General features: G+C 48.2%; 1 long non-coding RNA gene across 2 annotated transcripts in view; it reads right to left on the reverse strand.

The window, feature by feature from the left end:
• Nucleotides 1–534: 534 nt before the first annotated feature.
• LOC137528314 (uncharacterized) overlaps nucleotides 535–18,993 on the reverse strand; it is a 65,516-nt gene continuing 47,057 nt past the window's right edge. For both annotated transcript variants that reach the window (XR_011023362.1, XR_011023363.1), the window contains exons 3-4: nucleotides 1,234–1,371; nucleotides 535–957 (exon numbers count right to left, since the gene is read on the reverse strand). This is a non-coding gene — a long non-coding RNA (uncharacterized lncRNA). The remainder of the gene's footprint in view (nucleotides 958–1,233; nucleotides 1,372–18,993) is intronic.

Here is an 18,993-nt window from a genome sequence, read left to right on the forward strand (position 1 = left end):
GTATCAAACTTTTTGGGGAAGATGCCATAAAGATGCCACCTCATTCATTACACACAGTTGTCCTTCATCATGAAGATAAACACTGTGTAAGGTGTTTGACAGCCATTTACAATTCTCCCAAGTGTCAGATCTACAGAGGAAGTCATTAATATCCATGTTGGTGTTAGGAATCAGATATGGACATGGTACTTGTTAACAAGTCTGTGAACTTTACATATTCAGCATTCACCACATGCTTTGCCTTGACATCTTGGCCAGTAAATCTGATATCTGATACAGTGTTAAAACGACAAACATCCATGGCAGGCATGACAGTAAAGACAGTGGTTGTGAATACTTCCCCTTGCAGAATGACATGCCAGTCAAAACACAGTTCAAGCTTTCACTGCTTCACATGTGTGGCCTCATTTATATAGACTTGAATGAATGCAGTATTCAGCCCCCAAATAAAAATACAGAAGATCATTTAAGGTTTGCTACTTATAAATGACAGACTTGGGCAATAAATGTAGGAGAAGGAAATCAACACAACGGTAAAAAGTGATTGTCTTTTTTAATTAGAAAAATAAATATACCCTGGGTGTTTACAACCACATTTTGGTCAGCTAGCAATTTCTTTTCCTTCTACGTGAGATTTGAGCGTATACAATAAAAACTATCATTTACAGGATTACAAGAGGTAGACCTTTTCATATCCGAAGAATGATTTGTGTTTCTATACATGACTAGGTCAAAGAATGCAATGGCGTTTGTAGGACAGCTGAGCTCTGTATGAACTGAAACTTGCTGAGGCCTGGAATTCTCAGCATTGAGGCCTGCACCTTGGAGTCACAGCACAGAACGAGGAATGACCTCTACCAGCTGCCTGCTGATGATGTGTGTCTAAAGCGCTTCCTATTGGCTGAGAAGGTATCTGCCCAGGAAGTAAGACGTTTTCTGTTAACACTCCCCGTGCCTCTGCAAATTAAGCAGAAATCTGTGACTCATTACAACAGAAAGCAGATCAAGTGATGATGATGCAGTCAGTATGCTGCCAGCTTTTTTTCTTCTACTTTGCATGTTCAGATGACAAAAGGAAGAAAATGAAATGTATATATTATTTACAATAACTAAAATAGAACAAAAGTTTCATCCTTAATACTGCAGATTCAACATAAACATAAAAAAAGAAATAGGACGAATGATTATGAAATCTTTTAACCAGAGCATTGAAATTGATAGGACAGTTCATACCTCTTTCCATTCTTGGGTTATGCTTCCTATCATAAAAAGCAGGTGGGTGACACAATTGTTGCCTCCAGCATGTTCATTGGATTGTGAATAAGGACCTAGTCACTTGCTGTTTCCTGTCATTCTGGGAATCTGCCCTTTCTAAAATATGATAGTATTAATGACAGCATTGTGCAATACAACATGTAATAATACATTTCACTGACAAAATTTGAGTCTGAAAATGTTGATCCATTGTTCTTCTGTAGAAGAGCTTCTCTACACTGCCAAGGCACTCATAATCTGAAGCTGCCACAGCTTCATCCATATGTATAGAAAAATAAGAGGAAGGCTGAGCAAAAACATAAGATTGCATAGGCTACAATTCATTTTATTATACCGTAATTAAAATGTACCCGTACAGAATAAAGGTACCCTAAACCTCAGTAGAGAGGGAAGCATTTGGACAATCCAGAGGTTTCACCTCTCCCCTTCTTACTTAGTGCTAGGACCCCTCAAACCTCTTCTGCAAGGGTTTGTTGAAGAGTGTGCGTGGCACAGAGTCATCTGGGCTGCTTTTTCTACCGAGCCTGAGCAACTCCTTGCTACTTACTGCACAAGCACTAGGTGTCCTGCGTCTGTGCAGTGCGGCCACACCAGTTCATGGTATGGAGTGTGGCTGCAAACTGCCAGGGATGTCCAGGCGCCCAGCAGTAGTCAGGAGGAGGACATGTGATGTCTCCAAAGGAGCCAGAGGCTTCCTCCTGTTGAGGTAAGTATTTGCATTTCCCTCCCTACTGTATAATCTTACATATTTACTGAAGTTGTAGTGAAATGCGGCATTGCTAGGAATTTATCTGCCATGTATTTGTGTTGGGCAGGGCCGGGCCGAGGCATAGGCTGGAGAGGCTCCAGCCTCAGGGCGCAGTGTAGGAGGGGGCGCACAATTCATTCAGCTGTCATTCCTAATTGTGTTTGAAGCACAAAGAAATAAGAAAAGGGGATACATAGCAGTGACTGCAAGCCAGATAACTAGATATTAAGGTGTTGGGGAGGTTGTGGGCCCTGTGGCACCTCTTAGTCTAATAGCAATCAGTGTGTGACGGCTGAGGTGGCAGGGATGGAGGGGCGCACTTTGGTGTCTCAGCCTTGGGTGCTGGAGGACCTTGTCCCACCTCTGGTGTTGGGATGCTGTGCTGCTGTTGGTTCTGCTTTCTCTTCACAGGAGCTGTTTGGTTGCCGGGGCAAAAAAGTACTGCTGTATCTGGGGCCAGGGGTCTGCTGCTCACCTATTGGTAATCAGTGGAGTAGCAATAGGGGATGCAGAGGTAGCGACCGCATTGGGGCCCTTGGGCTAGAGGGGCCCTGAGGGTCTCTCCGTCTACCATAGTATTAGCTCTTTATTAGTCCTGTGCTGGTATCAATGACTACTTCAGATGCTTTGAATAGTAGTAATCATTAACAAACTGTTCCCTATCCCCTTTTTGTACCTCTGACACTGTGGATATCCTTGGCAGGTTTTGTGGACCGTATCAATTGTCATGTACATAGTGTTTGGGGGGGGGGGGGGGGGCCCAATGTAAAACTTGCACTGGGGCCCATAGCTCCTTAGCTACACCACTGTTAGTAATGTAACCTGGCACCCAATAGTAAGTGGCTTTGAAGTCTATATGCTGAGCTAGCACCCTGCCCTCCCTCCAGTCGCAGATTTTACTTTATTGAGGGTAATATTGCTCTGGTCAATTGGATAGGCTGAAGTTGGGTGGATGGCTTTATGGACTCTGATATGGCTTGTGCTTCCTGACTTAGCCGTGTTCATGTTTTATACTGTATGTTATTTTATTATGTTGTGCTGGTTTTGGTCAATTTTATCCAAGATGAAAAACTAACTATAACAAGTAACGTATCTATATATCTTATCTAAAGTTTAGATAGTTTACACAGCATATCTAGCTGCAAACAACTTCAAAAATGTATGATTATTTATTCCTGTGATACAATGAGGGCAGCCATGTTCTGATTGTCACAGGCTGAGAGCTGGAGATGCTATCAGCTTGCCTGTGTGTAAATTCAGTCCCCTCTCCTCCTCCCTCTGCCTCTGAAATCAATGGCTAGTAACCTCGTCCTCCTCCTGCCCAGTCTGAGCTCCCATAAGCCCTTGCTACAGTGCCAAGGCACAAAAGGAGCTGTGGGCGAGGCTTGTTTACTTTATAGGGAATTAGAGTATTAAACAAAACAAAAAAGTATTTGGCTTGAGAAATGCCATATAAACTATATGAAAGGAACACAATTATGCAACAAGTAAAAGTTTATCTCGGATCAACTTTAAACCCCTATAAAAGACCACAGGCAATTTTGTCCAAAGCTCTGGTGTGGTTACTAGATAAACATGTTGTGCTCAGGCTTTCTCCCATGCAGCCCCTGCTCTATGGAACTCACTTCCACAATCAGTGTCCCTGAGCCGCCTGTACCCTGATCGTGCTCCCATTGCCGGGAGCATTCTGCATAAGCGCAGTAGCGATTTTCCCGTACTGCGCAAGTACAGAGCACTGATGTGGATGCGATGAGGAGGAGTTTGGCTGGCCAGCTTTGAAGGGGTCACTGCTGCTGGCCAGAGGGTCTTTAAATTACAGCGCGGTTACAGGATGAGCCCTAGGTAAGTTAAACTGCTTTTTTTTCCCCCAAGATTCCCTTTAAGTAAGTTATGATGCTTTATTTTTAAAGTGACTCAGAGCTGAAAAAAATAATAAAAAGATTGTATACATACCTGGGGCTTTCAAGTGCCCTTTTGCATATCCATAAACTATAAAGCTAACCGTTCAAGGGCTGTACAGTAACTAGTGGTATCAGGGGCATACAGCAGCCAGTAAGATGCTTGCTTTATTTCTCTGTACTGGAGAAAGTATAGCTGACATATGATATGATTGTTGTGGACTATGGTGCCCACTCATTTCCTCCAGATTCCATAAGCCAGCACATTAGAGGAGCTCTCATTGTTGGGGCAGACCCACACAGTCACAGGGATTACAATAGTAATACTAGATGTCACAGTGTAGGTGTGTGAGGCTGTCCTCCACAAATGAGTCACAAGCTGCATGTCTGCAGGAAGAACATTAATCCATCCACATTTCTGTGTGCAAGGTGCTGCCCTGTTCTCCGTCACTACACGTGCACGTTAAGGCGTGACAAAACTTTTAGATGACAAGTGAAAGACAAACTAGGTGACTTTCATTTTTCCTCCCAGCTAAGGTCAGACTAAGTTAAAGAACCTGCACTCAAAGTTCCTGGTGCAGTAGCTGTGAGAAGTGTCCTGTGCTAGGAGTCTGTACTTTTCGCTGCTCTCTTGCTGAATCTAGATGGAAGAGACCTGTTTTACAAGCAGCTTCTAGCTAGGGGCAGGTTTAAACCAGCCATGTAAAGGTGCTGTGTGCCCTTCAGGAGTGATTGGAGGACACTTGGGAAGACAGTCGTAAAGACTTGGTTTAAATAAACTGAGACTCTTCTAAACAAGTTTAGATTTTGCAGAGTGAAATTTACACAAGTCCAAACATTAAATCTGATTAACATAAGCAGGGAACACATTCATATTCAGTTTCATGTGGGCTTCAGAAAAACATTTTAGAAGAAAGTATGCCCTGGGCTATTTTACGTCAGGTGAAAGCTGGCTACAGGTAGGACTATTAGCAGTCTGTTGCTCTCTGTGGTTTGTAGTACGCAACGTACAGTGCTTTGATATTTCATTTAACACAAAATACACCTACAAAGATTATAATAATGTGTTGATATAACAAAGTGAGTCCGTAACCATAAGAGCTTACAGCCTTTTTTGTGTAGAAAAATTAAAGGTACATTGCCATCAAACTCAAACAACAAAAATGACTGTGCCGAACAAGTTGTAAATACCTTAGAAATACACATATGGTGTTTTTAGGAAGCAGACATGAAAAAAAGGCGCAGGGGTTGCCAGTAGTAGAATCTTGCTACAATTAGCGATATTCTACTACTGAATTTCCATAGTAGAATATCGGCAATATTTACCCATGGGGGTGCCTAAGACCCCCCCACCCCGGTGGTGCCTAACCCTAAAATTGCCCAGGGCTGCCTTACCCTAAGACCCCCTTCCTGGTGGTACCTAAACCTAACACCCCCCCCCCCCCCCGGTGGCGCCTAACCCTTAATCCCCCTTCTTAAAGTGTACCAGAGATGGTACACTGGCACTTATTTATACTTACCTGAGGCTTCCTCCAGCCCCATGAGCATTGTGGCTTCTCTCACTATCCTCTTCAGTCCCTCCATTCTAGCGCTACGACTCCCGGTATTTCGGTTAGTCGCTGCCAATCGAGGTCTTCTGCACATGCGCATGCCGTCCGCCGCGCTCGTCAGCGAAGCATCCTGCATGCACAGGCGCAGAATTCTCCAGGTGAACGGAGCGCGACGAGGGGTACACGCGAGGCCGAGCCGAACATGTGCAGAAGGCCGCAACTTCCCAGATTACGAGGAGACCAATCGGCTTAACAGAGAGGACGACGAGGGAAGCCACGATGCTCATGGGGCTGGAGGAAGCCCCAGGTAAGTATGAATAAGCGCTAGTAAACCATCTCAGGTTCACTTTAAGCTAATCCCCTTTTCCGCAAAGCCGCGATATGCAGCAAATTTGGGCGCTTGATTAGCGGCAAGAGGGGCTATTTTTTAAGGACAGGCTTGCGGATAACTACATTGTAGCATTGCATAACGTGCACTCCGCGGAAGCTGCGATTTGTGGCAAAAAAGGTAAAATTGGGTGCCCTGAGGCACCCCCCCATGCGCCCAAATTTCTTTATACTTCTAAATGCGGTATTTTTATCATAGGCACCTATGGTGGCACTGTTATTTCCATAAGGGCTTCCTTTTTTTCCCTGCTTCGGTTTAGGAAACAGAGAACATTTTTTACAATGCTATAAAAAAGAATTTGCCCTCTTCTGTTTTCTTATTTTTTTGCATGTTCGTAATACTTAAATCCTCGAGAGGCTTCCCACGCCATCCTCCACCGCTGCCAAGGACCCTCTTGCACATTGCGACCATATTCCTCTTCATGCACGAGTGCAGCCACACAAGCATGGCTGCGCCTGTGCAGTACCACAGAGTCGTCTGTGCACTAGCAGGGGCATTACCATGCATTTTCTGTGAGAAACTGCATGCCAAAGCGATCACATGTGATCTCAAAAATGGATTGGATCATGTGCAGTGCCAGTGGGGACAAAGGCAAAATGTTAGGTGAATCCAACTTTTCCCTCTTTATAAAGACACCTATATCAAATACAGACACATTCCATATAAAACCTGAATTGTGGACTGGGCATTTTATGCTTTCATGAAGTGACTTTGTCGCTTGGAGAAAAGTCTGCCTTGAAATAGATTCTGAGAATAATAATTGTGAAGAGCAGGCCTGCAGGAATGTGGTTGGTTACCTGTAAAGCGTCTCCTGCTTCCAAGGACACAGCTTTATTGACACATCAGCAGTCAGGAAGGACTCTGAGTAAGTTACCTTACGAGTACTGCAACCTTTGTGCTCTGCAGTCACCACTTGTAACATTATTGCTTATTACAGTAAAATGATTATGGTCAGCATTCTTTTAACTATTTCAAATCTGGTTAAAAAAATAAGCCTTTTAAAGTGGACCTGAACTCAGAACTTCCTCTCTGCTCTAAAAGATCAACAGCATCATAACCTTAAAGAAAACCTGTACTGAAAAAGGTTCCAAGCAGATAAAAGAAAGCAGGAAAGCTGGCACTGCTGCAAGTGTTCAATCTATTGTAGCATAGATAAAGTGCAAACATGTAACGTCTTGCAAAGAATGGCATGGAACAAAACACATACCCTTGTGAGAGGAGGCGTAGGTGGTGGTGGGTGCTGGGCACAGGATGCCTGACGGCCGTTTCACGCTAAATAGAGCTTCTACGCGCTATTTAGCGTGAAACGGCCGCCAGGGATCCTGTGCCCAGCACCCACCACCACCTACGCCTCCTCTCACAAGGGTATGTGTTTTGTTCCATGCCATTCTTTGCAAGACGTTACATGTTTGCACTTTATCTATGCTACAATAAATTGAACACTTGCAGCAGTGCCAGCTTTCCTGCTTTCTTTTATCTGCTTGCCACTTGATGCTTCTGCTTGAGCACGCTGAAGAGGTCCAGAAGAGAGGTGTATTTGTAGTCCTCCTGTGCAATCTGCATGTCTCTGTAGCTGATTTATGCATGTCATATCACTGTAGTGCCAACCACTTGCTCTCCTTTGAAACTGAAAAAAGTTCCCCTAGGGTGTACATCAGTAGGGGGAAGCTTCTGGACCCTATCGAGGCTTCCCCGTCCTCCTGTGTCCCACGGCGGTCTCGCTGCAGCCCCCGGAACGCACAGCCGACATATCCGACAGCCTGTGCAATATTTACCTTTTCTGGCTCCAGCAGGGGCACTGTTGCGGCTCTTCCCACGGAGATAGTCGAAAATAGCCGATCCCCGTCGGGTCCGCTCTACTGTGCAGGCGCAGGAGACTTGCGTCTGTGCAGTAGAGCGGCCCGACGGAGATCGGCTATTTTCGCCAATCTCCGTGGGAAGAGCGGATACTGTGCCTGCGCTGGAGCCAAAAGGTAAATATTTACATCGCCGCCGCTCCGGGAGGATTTTCTCCACCGCCGTGGGACCGAGGAGTACGGGGAAAGCCTCAATAGGATCCGGAGGCTTCCCCCACCCGAGGTGAGTACCCCCCAGGGGAGTTTTTTTCATTACAGATTTTCTTTAAGGCCTCTTTCACAGTGGGACGTTAAAGTCGCACATTATAAAAATTTACAACGCAGACTAACGCACAGCAATACAAAGTCTGTGCGACATTCACAGTGCACACGTTGCGTTGTGTGTAACGTGTAGCAATATTTAGAAAGTGCTGCATGCTGTGCGTTTCGAAATACATTTGCTACGTTATGTGTGTTGCACATGCTCTAAGGTTTTTTTTTTTAAATGTAACGCATGCGCTGTTTTCGTTCCATCACTGTGCGACGAAAACGGTGCACCAAGAGACACATAATGCAGTGCAAAAAAACGTCCTATTTCATAACCTACAAGCGCTGCGTTAGAGGCACGTCCCACTGTGAAAGAGGCCTTAAAGGGATACTGTAGGGGGTCGGGGGAAAATGAGCTGAACTTACCCGGGGCTTCTAATGGTCCCCCGCAGACATCCTGCGCCCACGCAGTTACTCACCGATGCTCCGGCCCCGCCTCCGGTTCGCTTCCGGAATTTCAGACTTTAAAGTCTGAAAACCACTGCGCCTGCGTTGCCGTGTCCTCGCTCCCGCTGATGTCACCAGAAGCTTACTTCTGGCACAGACCATACTGGGCCTGCGCAGTACGCTTCTGGTGACATCAGCGGGAGCGAGGACACGGCAACACAGGCGCAGTGGTTTTCAGACTTTAAAGTCTGAAATTCCAGAAGTGAACCGGAGGCGGGGCCGGAGCATCGGTGAGTGGCTGCGCGGGCGCAGGATGTCTGCGGGGGACCATTAGAAGCCCCGGGTAAGTTCCACTCATTTTCCCCCGACCCCCCCCCCCCCCCCCTACAGTATCCCTTTAAAGGAAAACATTTCTTTGTTACAGCCGATGCAAATCCTGCAATAAATCTGCAGTGCGTCTACTTCCTGCTTTCATTGAAGCACACATATTCTTAACATCCTGTGTTTACAAATTAGCTGCTCTGCCATGGCAGAGGAGATTCCTGAGCTAACTGAGCTGATCAAATCACAATCACGGATGAGGGGGAATTAGACAGACTAAACTCTCTAAATACATCCAACTGTAACCAAGGATTGAACTTCATCCCAATCAATAGATGATACCCTTTTTCCAATAGATCATCAGGGACATCTGTATGGCTGATTTTGTGGTGAAAGCCTGCCCACAGTGTGATGTTAGGACCTAAGTTGGAGCCTTGTCACATGTTTCCAACTGCCAAGCAAACCAGTATCTCCCTCTGTGCATATGTATATTAGTGTTGCTCGGATACCTCATTATCCTATTCGAGTTTGGTCGAATTCGGATAGTAAACTATCCGAATTCACTCGAAGTTCAATATCCGATGTAATCGAATATCCGATTCGACCTCGGATATCCGACGTCACTATCCAAGTCTGTATTCGAGTAAAATATTCGAGCTGGCCTTAAATAGCTTGTAAAACTTGTATTGGAGGTCAATGATGCATGAAACCACCTTTTTTATGAAGAAAAACATCAAGTGATTAGGTGGTGATGTAGTAGTTATAAAAAAAGGTATCAAAAATAGTAAATTAACTTCATGAAAAGTGTTTGCATGAGAAGGTGTGTCCAAAATGGTTGTAAGTAGGAAGTCTTCATTTACGTCGTCTTCATCTTCTTCTTCTATATCTTCTTCTTCTTCTATATCTTCTTCTTCTATATCTTCTTCTTCCTCTTCTTCTTCTGTATCTTCTTCTTCTTCTGTATCTTCTTCTTCTATATCTTCTTCTTCTATATCTTCTTCTTCTTCTTCTTCTATATCTTCTTCTTCTTCTTCATCTTCTTCTATATCTTCTTCTTCATCTTCTTCTATATCTTCTTCTTCTATATCTTCTTCATCTTCTTCTATATCTTTTTCTTCTATATCTTCTTCTTCTTCATCTTCTTCTATATCTTCTTCTTTTATATCTTCTTCATCTTCTTCATCTTCTATATCTTCTTCTTCTTCATCATCTTCTTCTATATCTTCTTTTTCTTCTTCATCATCTTCTTCTATATCTTCTTCTTCTATATCTTCTTCATCTTCTTCTAAATCTTCTTCTTCTATATCTTCTTCTTCATCTTCTTATTCTTTTTCTTCTTCATCTTCTTCTATATCTTCTTCTTCTATATTGTGAGAAAACGCGGAAAAGCCGCCGCCAATACTCAGAGTGAGGCGACTGATTCCGCGTTTGACATGGCAGTTGGGGCGCAGTCGGAGCGCGGAGAAACCGCTGCATGCTCTAACTACAGGGCAGCAGGTTCCGCGTCCAATGCGGCTAGTTGCTCGCATAGGCCTGCTTCTCTCAGAAAGGCGGAATGCGGAGGAAACGCCGCACGCTCAGACAGCGTGGCGGCGGATTCCGCATCCAATACAGTAGCAACATTACAACACATGACTGGTGTGGCTGGGACTGATAGTCCACACTGGTTTAGGAGGACGCGCGCGCAGAGAGGCAGGGCCTTTATGGCAGTCAGAGGAGGGTCAGCTGACCAGGCCGGTCAGCTGACAATTGCAGCAACTTTCATTGGTCCAGCACTTAGGGGAGGCGCTGGAGAGCTCTGGTGTATATATACTGGGTGCTGGTCATTTCTCTGGTGTTTGGCGTTGCGATCACTACGTGGTAGCACTTAGACCTTGTCAGTATCTGTGTTTATTAGTCAGTTTCCAAAGGTGTTGATGATCACGGAACTCACACCTTAGCCTAGGAATTCTGTTACTATCTGTATTGTTATTTAGACTAGTTTCCAAGGTGTTGACGGCTATGGATCTCACACCTTAGTCTAGGAATTCTGTACCATCTGTATTATTTGTATGATCTAGTTAGTCCTGGAATGTGAGAATCTTGGAGCTCACACTCAAGCTTAGACATTGTTGATTATCTGTTATGACTTTCTGCATTCCTGACCATTCTCCTGATCTCTGATTTTGTACCTTGTATTTCTGATTCTCTGTTGCCGATACCTGGCTAGTCTCTGGATTCTGTATCTGCCTACTGTCTCTGTACTTTATCTGTCCGTGTGTTTACGACCTGGCTTGTCCGACCTCGAGAGCTATCTCCCCTGTTAGGAAATAGTTCACAGATCTGTCAGTGACACTCCTCCACTAGTGTCACTCACGTTCTGTCCTTCCCACAGTCTCAGCCTGGCTCCGCCCCTTGGGGAGCAGCAGGCTTGTGGAAGGAAGCTAACCCGTCACAGTAGATCCTACTGTCTTGCTCCCATTCCCTAGGTGCTTTCCTCAAAGTATTACTGTTGCACCAAACACTCTCATCTCAGGTGTCCAGAGGTTAGTAGATATATCTGATTATCGGTGATACTGCAGATCATCAATAATCGGGTATATTCTGCATTCTCGGTGATACTGCAGATCACCGATAATCAGACCCTCTCTGTGTTACACCGATCGTTACATATATCTTCTTCTTCTATATCTTCTTCTTCTATATCTTCTTCATCTTCTTCATCTTCTATATCTTCTTCTTCTTCTATATCTTCTTCTTCTATATCTTCTTCATCTTCTTCTATATCTTCTTCTTCTATATCTTCTTCTTCTTCATCTTCTTCTTCTTCTTTCTCTTCTATCATTATATTATGTGTCTTTGTTTTCCTTTCTTTTGTAATATTTTTTTACTTCATTTGTGGAAATATTTTATTTTAATAACACCATAATTATATTTGTGTTGATGGCATAATAGGTAGGTAGTGGCACATTGCAAGCCACAGCGCCTTTTTCTGTGTACCCTGGTGGTGGTAAAACACAGACATCAGCAGGAGGAGGAAGTAGTTGCAGGCTTGCAGCTATTTGTAGTGTGTGGTAATAGTTGGCCGTTACTCGGTAGGAGAGTGCGTGGGCAGGTGGCAGCAGAAAATAGTTCTTCTTCTGTTCTCCCTGGCAGTGGTAGCAGCACACAGACAGCGGAAGCTCAATGCAGCTACAGGAGGAGGAGTAATGTGTGTCAGGCAGTGTGATGTGACTGACATAATAGGCCCTGGTTCCTAGTGGTGGTACCAGGACCGTAAATGAACATCCGAGGTTCCAGACAGCGGTCGTGAAGCCCACATTGTGTCCAATACACAATTGGGACAGCACAGTTTTCAACACGGACACCTTTAAAATAATTAAAAAAAAATTTAAATTATTGCAGCTATTGTTGAGCGTAATAGTTGGTGGCGCATGGGCAGCAGCACCTTGTAATTTGTTCCCTGGCAGTGGAAAGGAGACACAGACAGCAGGAGGAAATATAACAGCAGGCAGCGTGAAGAGGATAAGTGTGTGGCATTTGGCAGCAGGCAGGAGGGCAGGCAGCGAGACATAGTAGGCCCTGGTTCCTAGCGGTGGTTCCAGGGCCGTAAATGAACATCATGAGGTTCCAGACAGCGGTCGTGAAGCCCACATTGTGTCCAATACACAATTGGGACAGCACAGTTTTCAACCCGGACACCTCTAAAATAATTACAATTTTTTTTTTTTTTTTAAATTATTGCAGCTATTGTTGAGCGTAATAGCTGTTGGCGCATGGGCAGCAGCACCTTGTAATGTGTTCCCTGGCAGTGGAGAGGAGACACAGACAGCAGGAGGAAATATAACAGCAGGCAGCGTGAGGAGGATAAGTGTGTGGCAGACTGGCATTTGGCAGCAGGCAGGAGGGCAGGCAGCGAGACATAGTAGGCCCTGGTTCCTAGTGGTGAGTCCAGGGCCGTAAATGAACATCATGAGGTTCCAGACAGCGGTCGTGAAGCCCACATTGTGTCCAATACACAATTGGGACAGCACAGTTTTTAACCCGGACACCTCCAAAAATAATTACAATTTTTTTTTAATTATTGCAGCTATTGTTGAGCGTAATAGCTGGTGGCGCATGGGCAGCAGCACCTTGTAATGTGTTCCCTGGCAGTGGAGAGGAGACACAGACAGCAGGAGGAAATATAACAGCAGGCAGCGTGAGGAGGATAAGTGTGTGGCAGACTGGCATTTGGCAGCAGGCAGGAGGGCAGGCAGCGAGACATAGTAGGCCCTGGTTCCTAGCGGTGGTTCCAGGGCCGTAAATGAACATCATGAGGTTCCAGACAGCGGTCGTAAAGCCCACATTGTGTCCAATACACAATTGGGACAGCACAGTTTTCAACCCCGGCACCTCTAAAATAATTACAATTTTTTTTTTGTTTTTAAATTATTGCAGCTATTGTTGAGCGTAATAGCTGGTGGCGCATGGGCAGCAGCACCTTGTAATGTGTTCCCTGGCAGTGGAGAGGAGACACAGACAGCAGGAGGAAATATAACAGCAGGCAGCGTGAGGAGGATAAGTGTGTGGCAGACTGGCATTTGGCAGCAGGCAGGAGGGTTGGCAGCGAGACATAGTAGGCCCTGGGTCCTAGCGGTGGTTCCAGGGCCGTAAATACACAGCATGAGGTTCCAGACAGCGGTCGTGAAGCCCACATTGTGTCCAATACACAATTGGGACAGCACAGTTTTCAACCCGGACACCTCTAAAATAATTACAATTTTTTTTTGTTTTTAAATTATTGCAGCTATTGTTGAGCGTAATAGCTGGTGGCGCATGGGCAGCAGCACCTTGTATTGTGTTCCCTGGCAGTGGAGAGGAGACACAGACAGCAGGAGGAAATATAACAGCAGGCAGCGTGAGGAGGATAAGTGTGTGGCAGACTGGCATTTGGCAGCAGGCAGGAGGGCAGGCAGCGAGACATAGTAGGCCCTGGTTCCTAGCGGTGGTTCCAGGGCCGTAAATGAACATCATGAGGTTCCAGACAGCGGTCGTGAAGCCCACATTGTGTCCAATACACAATTGGGACAGCACAGTTTTCAACCCGGACACCTCTAAAATAATTACAATTTTTTTTTTTTTTTTAAATTATTGCAGCTATTGTTGAGCGTAATAGCTGGTGGCGCATGGGCAGCAGCACCTTGTAATGTGTTCCCTGGCAGTGGAGAGGAGACACAGACAGCAGGAGAAAATATAACAGCAGGCAGCGTGAGGAGGATAAGTGTGTGGCAGACTGGCATTTGGCAGCAGGCAGGAGGGCAGGCAGCGAGACATAGTAGGCCCTGGTTCCTAGCGTTTTTTCCAGGGCCGTAAATGAACATCATGAGGTTCCAGACAGTGGTCGTGAAGCCCACATTGTGTCCAATACACAATTGGTACAGCACAGTTTTCAACCCGGACACCTCTAAAATAATAACAAATTTTTATTTTTTTTTTCAAAATTAATGCAGCTATTGTTGAGCGTAATAGCTGGTGGCGCATGGGCAGCAGCACCTTGTAATGTGTTCCCTGGCAGTGGAAACACACAGACAGCAGGAGGCAATACAGCAGCAGGCAGCGTGAGGAGGAAGAGTGTGTGTGTGGCAGACTGGCATTTGGCAGCAGGCAGGAGGGCAGGCAGCGAGACATAGTAGGCCCTGGGTCCTAGCGGTGGTTCCAGGGCCGTAAATACACAGCATGACGTTCCAGACAGCGGTCGTGAAGCCCACATTGCGTCCAATACACAATTGGGACATCACAATTTTCAACACGGACACCTCTAAAATAATTACAATTTTTTTTTTCCAAATTAATGCAGCTATTGTTGAGCGTAATAGCTGGTGGCGCATGGGCAGCAGCACCTTGTAATGTGTTCCCTGGCAGTGGAGACACAGACAGCAGGATGAAATACAACAGCAGCAGCAAGTACTAAATGGTTTAAAAAGGCGCCCTGGTGGTATATAAAAGCGTTTAAAAGCAGTTTTAAAACCGATAAAGGTTTCAGGTTGCTTACCTCAAGGATGACAAATCTTTGTAGGGACAAAAGTTTTTGTCCCTACAAAAACTTGGTAGCACAGGCAACGCGTTTCACGGGTCTGAGCCCGCTTCCTCAGGCCAATAGCAGTGCCAGGCCAATTGAAATAGCAAGCTAAGGGAGCCTGTGCTACCAATAAAATCTTTTGTCCCTACAAAGATTTGTCATCCTTGAGGTAAGCAACCTCAAACCTTTATCGGTTTAAAAACTGCTTTTAAACGCTTTTATATACCACCAGGGCGCCTCTTTAAACCATTTAGTGCATCCCCAACCCCCATACGATACCCGTGTGAGGGGTGGAGGCAGAACATTTGTGGTTTACACCACGGTGGACATCTGCCTCCCTTCTTTTTTCCAAGGAGAGCGACCGCATCCAGGTCCTTAGTGACCTCCCCGAGTGGAGTCGGGTTAATTGTCTCCACCTGCTTCGTGTGGTCGGTTGCCCCTCTGCACCCCACTCTTGTGAGTAGATTCCTATCTTCTACATTGACAATTTTGACCAAACATATTACACTATTGGGCTCCCGTGTTTTTTGTTTCCTGTGTCTTTTCCCCAGAAGGTGTCCTGACACCAATCATCCACTACTATAGCAGCAGCAGGTGTATGTGTGTGTGCCAGTCGTCACTTCATGTCCCCCTCTCGCCGACAACAGGGGCCATGAATTCGCCTTCCACCCAAGCCTGGTTCATTTTGAGAAACGTCAGTCTGTCCACAGACTTGTGAGACAGACGAGATCGCTTCTCCACCGGCTGCACTGAAGCAACGCTCTGACAGTACGCTGGAAGGGGGGCAGGAGAGCACTTCCAGGGTGTACTGCGCAAGCTCGCTCCAGATCGGCAGGTGCTTGACCCAATACTCCATGGGATCAACAGGGGCCACGCTGTCAAGCCCGCTGAAGGACCCCATGTAGTCAGCCACCATGCGGGTCAAGCGCTGCCTGTGACTGGAGAAGGATGCTGCTGCAGGCACCTCCTCTCTAGTCCTTGGCAGCTCTACACTCATGTAGAGCTCTTGGGTCAGAGACAGCAGGTCTGTGGTGCGCGTGCGCTTGCTGCTGGTGGATGCAGGCACCTGCTGCTGCCTCTGTGCTGGCTGGGCAGTGGGGGTGGATGTCTGAGGGAAGGCTTCCTCCAAGCGCTCAACAAGGGACAGCTGCAAATCCCTCATTTGTTGCGCACGGTCTCCTCCTGCAGGCAGGAACTGGCTGAGCTTCCCCTTCAGACGTGGGTCCAGCATCATGCAGATCCATATGTCCTCCCTCTTCTTCATCTGGATCACCCTTGGGTCCTTGCGCAGGCACCTCAGCATGTGCGCTGCCATTGGGAAGAGTCTGGCCACGTCTGTTGGCACATCATCGGCATCCCCAGAGCCGAGAGTGCTGTCCTCCTCTTACTCTGCCCCCTCCACCTCATCCTCTCTCCACCCCCGCACCAGTCCAGCTGCGCTCTGCTGCTCCCCCTCATCAGCAGCAAGGTCAGGGACCTCCACCAACTCCGAGCCCTCCTCCTCAGAGGTGGCCTGTGAAGCTGCCTGCAGCTCCTGCTGGTCCAAGGCGGCTGCTCCCTCTTCCAGCAGTGCATACAGGGCCCTGTCCAGCACACACACCATGGGCACCCACTCGCACCCCATTGCATGGTCCCTGCTCACCATGTTGGTGGCCTGCAGGAAGGGTGCCAGGACTGAGCACACCTGCTGCATGTGCCCCCAGTCCTCCATGGAGATGATGGACGGGAGGTTGGTGGCGGCACGCCCAGATGCAGTGAGGGAGGCAACTGTTGCTCGTGCAACGTACTGGCTGACAGCCTGCCTCTGTTCAACCAGACGCTCCAACATCGCCAGGGTGGAGTTCCAGCGAGTTGGAACATCGAGCATGAGCCGGTGCTGTGGCAGGTGCAGCTCCTTCTGCACCTCTTCCAGGCTCGCCACGGCTGCAGGCGAGTGCCGGAAGTGACGCACAACCTTCCTTGCTGCCTCAAGGAGTCGGTCCATCCCCTGGTAGGTCCGCAGGAACTTTTGGACTACCAGGTTCAGGACGTGCGCCAGGCAGGGGATGTGGGTCAGGTCTCCCCTGCTGATGGCAGCAACCAGGTTTGCCCCATTGTCGGACACCACCTCTCCGACTCTGAGGCCTCTGGGGGTCAGCCAATTCCTCTCCTGCTCTCGGAGTTTGGCCAGGACGTGGTTCGCCGTCAGTTTGGTCTTCCCCAGGCTGACCAATTCCAGCAGCGCTTGGCAGTGGCGGGGCTTCACGCTGCTGCTGAGGCGGGGGGTTTGGGCTGGTGTGCCGGAGGATGGAAGCGGATCAGAGGAACCTGCTGCTGTTCCGCTGACCCTGCATGGTGGCACCACCCACTGCGTTGTTGGTGCTGCTGCTCTGACAGTGCCCGATGCTGCTCCCCCCTCCTCACCCCCTTCCACCAAGCTGACCCAATGCGCAGTGAAGGACAGATAGCGGCCTGTCCCAAACCGGCTGCTCCACGAGTCCATGGTGACGTGGACCCGTTGACCCACCGCGTGCTCCAGCCCTCTCCCGACATTGGCCATCACAGAGCGGTGAAGTGCAGGGATGGCCGTGCGTGCAAAATAATGTCGGCTGGGGATTGGTCAATCGGGGGCTGAACACATCAGGAGCGCACGCATGTCGCTCCCCTCCTGCACAAGGGAATAAGGCAGGAGTTGGGAGCACATGGCCCGTGCCAGCAAGCCGTTCAGCTGACGCACGCGACGGCTGCTGGGAGGCAGAACCCTGACCACCCCCTGGAAGGTGTCGCTGAGCAGGGTCTGGCGAGGCCTTTTGCTGGCACGGGAAGCAGTGGAGGGAGCAGAGGAGGCCACTGAGGACTGGCTGCCAGAACAGGCCTCAGTGTCGGCGGCAGGAGTTGCAGAGGGAAGAGGAGCAGTGCGTTGCTGACGCACTCCTGCTGCCGACGGCTTCGCAGTGGTGGCGGGTCTGCCACTGCCAGCTTCCTTCAACTTCAGGAACTCCTCATGCTCGTGAAAGTGTTTCCCTGCAAGATGGTTTACCAGAGAGGTGGTGCCAAACGCAGAGGGCTCCTTCCCTCTGCTGAGCTGCTTGCGGCACTGGTTGCAGGTTGCATACTTGCACTCCAAATATGGAAGGGTGAAAAAATTCCATATTGGGGAGGTGAAGTTGCCCCTTCGGCTGGAGGGTGCTGCTGCCGCTGGTCTGGTCTCCCTGTGGTGGTTGGGGGGGGGGGGGTGTTCTTGGTGCAGCTGGTGGTGGCACTGGCAGAACTCATCTCCTGATCAGCACGCTGTGTGGCCTGCATACCACGCCCACTTGTGATCCTGCCCATGCCTGCGATGCTGATCCTTCTAGCAAGGCCCGCAGATGCATCCTCCTCCTCCTCCTCAGAGCTGATGACATCCCCACTCCCAGGACCTGGCAACCAGTTTTTGTCCTTCACAGTGTCATCATCATCCTCCCCCTCCGCAAACATGTCCTGCTGGGATCCCCCAAACTCCTTTTCTGCATGCGTGGGCGGATGGACAGTCACCACTGTCTGACTGTCCAAAGCATCATCCCCCAAAGTGCCCATCAGCATTCCTTCCTCCACCAATTCTGCCGCAACAGCATTCCATAGCCCCGCTGTGCTTGGGGATAACATGAAGGTGCTGCTGAGTGACAGGGTGCTGGTGTTGCCCGCTGGGGCTGGAGAACTGCACTCCTCCTCCTCTCCCCCAGGCAGTGCTGGGTGGCTGCTGCTGCTCTTGCGAACAGGAGTGGTGGCGGGGGTGGAGGACTCGGTTCCAGAGCTAATGGTGCCCTGCTCATCCACCATCAGTTCCACCACAGCGTCTGCGTCCTTCTCCTCAATAGGACGGCTACGACCTGGCGGTGGGAGGAACATCTGGGCCACACGCTGCTGCTGCTGCTGTGTCTGCAGCGTGACTCCCAGCTGTTGGGCGGCCAAGGCGTCCACGGCCAGTGGCTAATGGCGGAATAGCCACTGGTGCAGACGCAGAACTGCGCATGGTGGTGGTGGCGCGGCTGCCACGCCCACGACCTCCTCTCTTGGTGATGCCCTTGCTGCCCCTGCCCAAACCGCGGCTGCCAGTGCCAGACATTGTATATTTTTAATATTATACAAATGAAAAAAAAAACGTATGTATGTAAAGGCGGGTGGGACAAGTGGGGTACTTTAATGGGGTGGGACTGGTGGTGGTGGTGGGTGTGTGAGGTGACGGACAGGTGTACTCTACAGCAG

This window comes from Hyperolius riggenbachi, chromosome 8 (assembly GCF_040937935.1).
Source record: "Hyperolius riggenbachi isolate aHypRig1 chromosome 8, aHypRig1.pri, whole genome shotgun sequence".
NCBI lineage: Eukaryota > Metazoa > Chordata > Amphibia > Anura > Hyperoliidae > Hyperolius > Hyperolius riggenbachi.